We start from the raw sequence: 8,314 nt of genomic DNA, 5'->3' as shown, positions 1-8,314 counted from the left end.
TTACAACCTCGATTTTACAACCATCAAGAGATTTCGTGGTAACGGGGAGTCTTCTTGTCCTATGTTAGATGATCCAGATTTTTCATTTGGAGATGATTCTGCAGATCAAGATTTTGAGGTGATTGCAATACCAAAAACCTCTGTTGCTAAAAATACCAAATCAATGAATGAAGATTTGTCTACTGGTGATAATTCAACTGATGAAGATTCTACTGACGTGGCTTCTACTGAGAAAGAGCCATTTAGTGTTGTTGTTGTTGATGATTCCAAAAAGACAAACACAGAGGCTCCAGTGTCTACTGATGAGGAAATTTCTCTGGCCACATTCATGGCTAACATTCGGAAATCCAAAGCTAAACCAGCTGAATCCTCATGTGTTCCATTTGATGATACCCCCCGATGCTGAAATGATGCAAGAGTATGATGATAACCGGCCCCAGAAGCCTAATAGTTCATCTTCTTTGAGTTTTGAGGAAGAAGATTATGAAGATGATGCTTCTGATGATTCTGAGAGTTCTGAGGAACAAGTTGCTAATGACAGTGTTTCCAACACTGCGGACAACACTGCTGAGGAATCTGACACTGAGATTGATCCTGCTAAGGCATACAATCTTCAGTTTTATTCAAAGGAATCCGCTGATGAATGGGAAGCTATTTTTGGCAAAGATTGTTGGGAAGAAAGAAATATTGATGAAGCGTCCTTTGAGATACAGAATTTGGTGACTTTCTTGAACCAGCAGAATTTATATTCTACTGTCACCACTTCCGGTCCATTTTCAAGAAGATCTATGTTAGATTTTTACTGCAATCTGAATACAAGGACCGGAGATGAAGAATCATTTAAGTTTGGAAGAGTGTACATCCATGGAAAGGTGTATGATTTCACTCCTATTCTGATCAATGAGCACTACAATACTTCTGATGTCGAAGATGATGAAGTCTCTGAAGATATTGATCAAATCAGTAAGGTGATAACTGGAGGAATGGTTCAAAAGTTTCCTCTGCATCCAGACAGGTTGTCAGCTGCAAAGCTTAATTCTTTCTTTTGTGTGCTTCATAAGATTGCCACAAGAAATTGGACACCATCTACCAATACAACAGTGGTTACTAAACCACAAGCCCTTGCGCTGTTTGCCATTGTAACTCAAGCTCCTTTGGACTTTGGAAAGTTGGTGTTTGACAATATTATATCTTTTAGAGAAGGTGGTTGGAAAGCAACTAAGTTTTCTTTTCATTCGCAGATCTATGGTATGCTGGAATCTCAAGGCTTTAAGAAAGATGATGCTGAAGAGTTGATTGGAGGAGATGAGCTTATCAAGATTGCACCTGGTTTGCTAAAGGGAAATAGGAAGATTGATCTACCATGGACTGATGTTGTACCCAGTGTTGCCAACACTGAGTCTGTTCCACCAATGACCATTCATAATACTGCTCTGCTTATGTTGAATTCTATTGCAATTCGCGCTCAAATTGCTCATGCTGAGATGAAAATTGCTCAAGCAAAAGCTAATATTGAGTACTATGAAGATTTTTTAGCTGAGTACAGGACTAAACTTGGACTACTAGGGCCCTCTGGACAAAAAGGAGGAGTAGGATCAAGTGCTGATAAGCTGAAGAAGAAGATGTTTAGATTGGTTTTAGGAATTTTCTTTTATCCTTATCTTTTTTATTGGTTATTTTGCTCTAAGTTCTTAATATATTTCTGAGTTGATTAGTTTGTGCTCCTTATTACTCTCTGATATGCTACTATACTAATTGATACTCTGATCTAGTAAGTGTTGCGAGTCTGTGTTGCCAACACAATCACACAACTCATTGTTTTGAATTGATTAGAATCAGGGGGAGCTTTAGCTGTATAATTTAGAGGGAGTTATTTGCACTTGTGTGTGTGTTTTGTCCAGAAAGGAAAAAAGAAGAAGTTTGAAAGACAATGTCATGCACATGTCTTTAAATTGTTTTCTTATTGCATTCAATTATTAAATCTAGAGTTTTGCCTTTCTTAGACAAGTTTTAAATTTGGTGATATATTTTATTACTTCATGGAAATATTTGATTTCTGATTATTCCTTGTTTCCATGATGTGCAGGATCTTATTTATGGAAATATATTCAAGATCTATAAAAGGGATGCATGGACCAATCAGAAGAGACGACGATTGAGAGAAAAGAATCGAGAGACTAAATAGAGAGCAAAATACATAAAGAATTCACGACAGAAATTCTGGAGCTTTGAAGACCGATTGTTGAAGAATTTTTGGAGTGATCGTTGCTGTTACACTGTGTTACCGAGAAGTGTTGGACACACTAAAGAATACACGAGTGAAGTATTGTTCTGAAAGTGGATCCTTGATTTTTGTTTTTCGGCGTAGAAATTCCTATTGTTTTATTATTCTAGTTCTTACTAGTTTTAGGAAGTCTTTTATTTTCTCAATCTGTTGAGAAAAGTAAATTTTTTCATAAACAATCACTAGTTGGTTTTTGTAAACTGATTTGATTTTCTAGTGATTATTTTTCCATGAGGCATCGCACAAGTATTTAATACTCGTGCATAAATATCTTCGTGTTATTTATTGTTATTTGTTTATTCCGCTGCATAGTGTTTTCTTTAAGTGTTGACAACACTGAAAGATAACACAAACTCTTAAAGTCAAAAAGTTATTTCTGGTATTTCTGTGATTTTATATTTTCCAAACCTTACACATCAGCAAGAACTAAAACATATCACAGTTCAATTACATAGATTCAAACTCAACCATTTTCAAACCGGTGGCGTAACAGTAGCAAAACCGACAACCGTAACTCATTTCTATCAAATCTAACAATCAAATACAACTCAAATACATCTCATATCAGCTCAATATCATCAAATATAATCATATAAGAAGGTAGGACTTTCAATAAGCTTCAAAAAATCATAATAAATTCATACGGTGCTCGTTCTTCGATTCGAATTCGAATATACAATGCATATAACCTCAAGAACACATAAACATACTCAAATTCTGATTTCTCAAACATCAAAATCTCGAAACATGCGGGATCATAATAAAACTTACGTTATTTCGAAGCTCTTGCAACAAGGATCGCAAAACTATGCCTGGATTTTAAATCGGATAGCCGGATCTTGAAATATTGAAGTTTGAAAATGAATTCCAAGGAAGAAGATGAAGTGCACGGTTGTGGGCTGAGAAATTTGATGCAATTTATGTACATACACGTTAATATCCTATAAATACCATGTGTCCCACTAAAAATGGCATAATTTTACTTTGGCCCCTCAACTCTTCATTATATACAAATCAGTCCCCGTGCAATCTTTTTAATTTAATTTCATTCCTTAATAATTTAAAAATATTAAAATTTAATTATAAACTTCAAAAATTCTCAAATTAAATATTCTCATATTAAAATTAAATAATCTCGGGCCTTACACACAAGATCAAGAATCACAAAGAAAAATGAATAAATATATTAGCACAAGCAGATGTACGTGGTTCGGTAAAAATACTTACCTCCACCTCCACAGCATATCCAACAACAACAGAATTTCCACTCCTGGCTTCCTTCCTGATGATGTAGATACAAAATATTACATTATCAAAGTTTTTGTCAGTTTTCAAATCCGATGAGTTCCATACAAAAATTATTTAAGATTTTGTTAATGAAGAACTTTTTGATAATAATATGGGTATTGGGTGTTAGGACAATTTGAATATCACGGAAAAATAAAAATAGATTGAACAAGTTGAGGCTCGTGGCGAACATGATTTTCTTAAGAAGATTTTGTCCCGCTCTTGGTGCTGACGGAATAAAACAATATTCTCACAAGATATAACAACTTTAACTTTTGATCATAGCACAATAAATCACAAGTTCTGTAACCAGAAATGTTATAAAATCTCTTTGTAGAAATAAGAAGAAGAAGAAATATGAATGCATAAGTATAAATAAGAAGAAGAATAAAGATGAATGCAGAAATATGCTTTTAAAAATCTAAAAATCTATATATGAAAATTATGTTTGATTTCATATTTAAATTGTCTGTTTGCAGGGAAAAAACATTCATCATGTGGTGCGTTTATTGGTTCAAATAACTAATAAGAACCATCAAAAGGAGTCATTTGGATGCAGAAAACTCGAAAATTCATCACAACTCTTCATGAAACAGAGCCTAAGGCGCTACAAAACAATAGCCATATAAGAACGGTTTTTTTAGTTTTAAGATCCGTTTTCCACCGATCTTAAACTTTTACCAACGGTTACTAGACCGTTCCTCTTATCACTGTCCCTATATCTTATAGCAACAGTGTAGTGACCCGTCCCGAAGTCACTAAGTGACCAAATCTTAAGCATACAATTAAAATTTAATTAACAAAATCAGAGAAAAACTGCAAAAACTTAAATCAAATACTAACCGGGCAGAATACAACCGATAAATAACTGAAACCCATAATAATACAACCCAATAAAAAATCCAATATAAAGGGACAAGCCTAACTAATACCGCTCACACCAACTGAGTTCCAACTCTTCGGTTGCCAACTACTCACTGGTTCCCGAACCTGAGAAACCTGCAACTGTCCCATCGAATGGAATTTCCAATAAAACACACGAACGTGAGCAAATAATGATCAGCACGGAGTATGAGTATACACATGTTATGAATGCAAATACAAATGCATATGAATGGGTACCGGGAACCTATCATAGATAGAACACTGCTCAGTCAAAGGTGCCATGATATGTAGTACGCTGGGACATCACATCAGGAGGTGACTCCCATACCATAATTCCTATGGGCTTATCACCGGATCCAAAACTATGGAAATCCACCCACAAATACTGGAGCTGGGCGGCCCCTCTACTAGTAGTATCAATGAGATACATGCTCAATGTGCTAATGCATTTTACATAATATCCGTGACATAATAAATGCACATATAATTAATGCCACATAAAACATGCAGTCATAGAAAATGCATACTAATCATAATATCACTTATAGCTCCAACCCCGGCAGCGCTCCGTCACCTCCTAGCCCTCGAAAGAACACCTAAAAGTCCCTAAAAGCTAACTAGAATGAGAGAGAGAGAGAGAGAGAGAGAGAGAGAGAGAGAGAGAGAGAGAGAGAAGATAAGATCGTGTGAATGAAAAGGGGCTATCGGCCTCTATATATAGACTAGAGATCGGATGGCCGATCTCTAGTTCGGATCGTCCGATCTCCCCCAATCAACCCCCTCCGAACACATGTCTCCTTATCCTGATAGCATGTTGCCGACAGAGTTCGGATGGTCCGATTCCAAGTTCGGATCGTTCGAACTCCCTATGCTTCCAAACTCAATAGGAGTCTCCGAACTGATCGGATGGTTCAATCTTCTCTTTGGGTCGTCCGAAATCCTGCAACTGTCCAATCAAATCTTGACTTTATCTTATCTTATCCAATGGAGATCGGATTATCTGATCCTAGCTTTGGATCTTCCGAACTAGCCCTTTCCAAACTCCAACTTACCTTCCGAACCATCCAAGATCGGATCCTTTGATCCATGGGTTCGGATCTTTCGATCCACCCGAGAACTTGGAACCCTCCGTCCATTTTCGAGTGTTCCGAATTCATTTTCCAACTCCTTATGCCCATTAAAAAAATTCCTTGGTCATGTTTTAACCATTCTAAACATGCTTAGTCTTTATAATTACTAGAATGGAATTCAGGTTACTACAAACAGTTTTTTCAAGCGATGGTGACAGCTGAAAAATCGCTCCAATTGTTTGTTATAAGCACGAGTGATAACCGTTCTTAGATGTCATGCAATTATCAACAGTTTCAAACCAATCCTGCAGTTGTGAAGACAAGAGTGGTTGTAAACAACTTCGAAATAAGTAATATGTAAGGACGTTTTTTCACAAGTGCTACAAGACATGAATATAAGAACGGTTGTAAAATGCTATTGATGCTAGATATATAGGACCAGTGTGAACCTCTCCTACTAGCCATGGATATAAGACTATTTAAAAAATGATGTTGAAGCAATAAATATAGGGATGGTTTTAATTATCTGGTGTGTTTAATAATGGTTTTTGACCGCTTCTATACATCAAAGCTATGAGATTGGTTTCAAACCTCTCATTTAACTAGTAATTTAAGAGTGGTCGAGAACGATCATGAAGCATTTGCATGTATGAGCGGTTATTAACCAATCTTGAGACCGGATATATTGGAGTGATTCCCGACCGATCCTAAAATACTTTGAAAGCACTTGTAAAACCATAAATTTGAAGAAATTCAGAATCACTATCAAGCCGTGAATATAAGAGTAGTTTCAGACAATTCGTAAAATAATAGATATAGAAGCGGTTTTTGAGACTTGAATTTAAAGTGGTTTGAATCAAATGTGTAATTTAAGATTTAAGAACAGTTGAATGACTTACATATAAATATTCAAATTGCATACAGATTTTGCAATTTTTAATTTTCTTATCTTTCTAATATATATATATATATATATATATATATATATATATAAAATAAATGACCACAAATTAAATAATAAAAATCTTTAATATTGATATCCGAAAAAAAAAGTGAACATATAAAACAAAAAAATTTACATCCATAAAAAGAGAAATATTATTCCAATTACTAATATAAAATAAATGAAAATCTCTAAAAATTCAAAACATAACAAGAAATGCTAACTACATAAAATTGTTTCTCAAAATTCAATTTATTCACTATCCTCTGATAGCAATGGAGATCTATGATCACTTTCATGTGTATTTGATGAAATATTTTTTTGTTCCTGCATAATATTTATCATGATAGTTGCCATCTGAAAAATAAAATTTAATATCATATATTTATACTAATTTTTTCTTAAATTGATTCATTAGTATAATATAATAGTATCAAATATGTGATTACCTGTGAAGGCAAAAATTCTGGTCCACGAGATCCTTCCTTAGTTCCAGATACCATACTTTGAAGTACACGAATAAAAATTTATAACTGAAGATTTTGCATCTGCCGCATCTTTTTCATTTTCATTTGCCTTTGTGCTTCTAGATCCTTCATTTTTTCCTCCATTTCTCGCAACTTATCAGTAACTTCGGGAGTAAAATTGTTACTCTGTGTAAAAATTACTCTTCGCTTACATTGTTTTGGAAAAACATGGCTAGGTAATACAAACTCCTAGAAAATGAACCCGACCAGAATGCTCTAATCCAAATACCTCACTGAACAAAAATATATAATTAATAATAAAATGTATAATGATTTTCATAAAAACAAGAAAAATATTTAAATGAGTTATAACTGAAATACTTCCTCATGTACTTCTGTCGGTTGTGTTCCTTTAGGCTTATCGAGGAGATGACGTTGCACAGATTCATTTAGTAAAGCCTAACAAAAAATTGTAATTAAATTAAAAAAAATAATGAAATGATTATTCTGAAATTTTGAAAAAAATATTACTTCAGTTCGTATTGCTTCATCGTCAATAAGAACTCCTCTTTTTTTTTTTTTTTTTCACTTTTTCTGCTATGTAATAATAATTCAATACGTGTTGGCTTTCTATCATTTTCTTGAATCTAAACACAAAAAATATACAACTTTTAGATTAAATATGAAACTTATAATAAACAAAAGGCTTAGTCATGATATGCATTAACATTATTAGTGTAAAAAAAATCATTAGTTATTAACATTTTAAATATTTAACAAGAACAATTTCTTGAAAAAAAATGACTAACTAAAGCATAAAGTTGTAATAATAAATCCCTTATATTTCTAATATATACATTAGAAAATTAAAAGTAAATAGAAAAGAAACATGTAATACAATAAACTAATAAAATGAATTATTCATAAAGAGAAATCATGATCTTGTAATACTTACAAATTTATCTTCTAAGGACGCAATATTTGCCCGTCCTCGTGCATGAATCCCACACCTTTTTATTTGCATTTTCTCGTTTTTTTTTTTTAAATTCTCTACAAGAAAAATTCACATAAAATTTATCCGATCTATAACAATATATACATATTTATATAAAATTCAATAATATAAAAACATCCTCATTCAACTTCTGCCAAACTGCTGGTGTGAGATCATGAGGAACGGAACGGATTTGCACAAGTTCATTTAATGGAATATTTGGATCATAAGAAGTAGCTTTAACTTCAGCCTTCCATCGCCTCAACGAAATTCCCATCATTTGCAATGCCATAGCTCTATGATGATTAGGGATATCAAAGCGTGCCTGTAATTAAATTATTATAATAATTTTATACATATATATATACATATATATATATATAT

The 8,314-nt window shown here is 33.5% G+C and overlaps 1 long non-coding RNA gene across 1 annotated transcript; it reads right to left on the bottom strand.

The window, feature by feature from the left end:
• Positions 1 to 6,924: 6,924 nt before the first annotated feature.
• Positions 6,925 to 8,019, bottom strand: LOC140876517 (uncharacterized). The gene is made up of 4 exons (XR_012148824.1): positions 7,892 to 8,019; positions 7,468 to 7,583; positions 7,310 to 7,395; positions 6,925 to 7,229 (listed from the first exon to the last, which is right to left on the bottom strand). It is a non-coding gene; the product is annotated as an uncharacterized lncRNA (long non-coding RNA).
• Positions 8,020 to 8,314: the final 295 nt, after the last annotated feature.

The sequence above is a fragment of the Henckelia pumila genome, chromosome 1 (genome assembly GCF_033568475.1).
Source record: "Henckelia pumila isolate YLH828 chromosome 1, ASM3356847v2, whole genome shotgun sequence".
In the NCBI taxonomy this organism is placed as follows: Eukaryota; Viridiplantae; Streptophyta; class Magnoliopsida; order Lamiales; family Gesneriaceae; genus Henckelia; species Henckelia pumila.
This window is presented reverse-complemented; position numbering and strand designations above follow the sequence as displayed.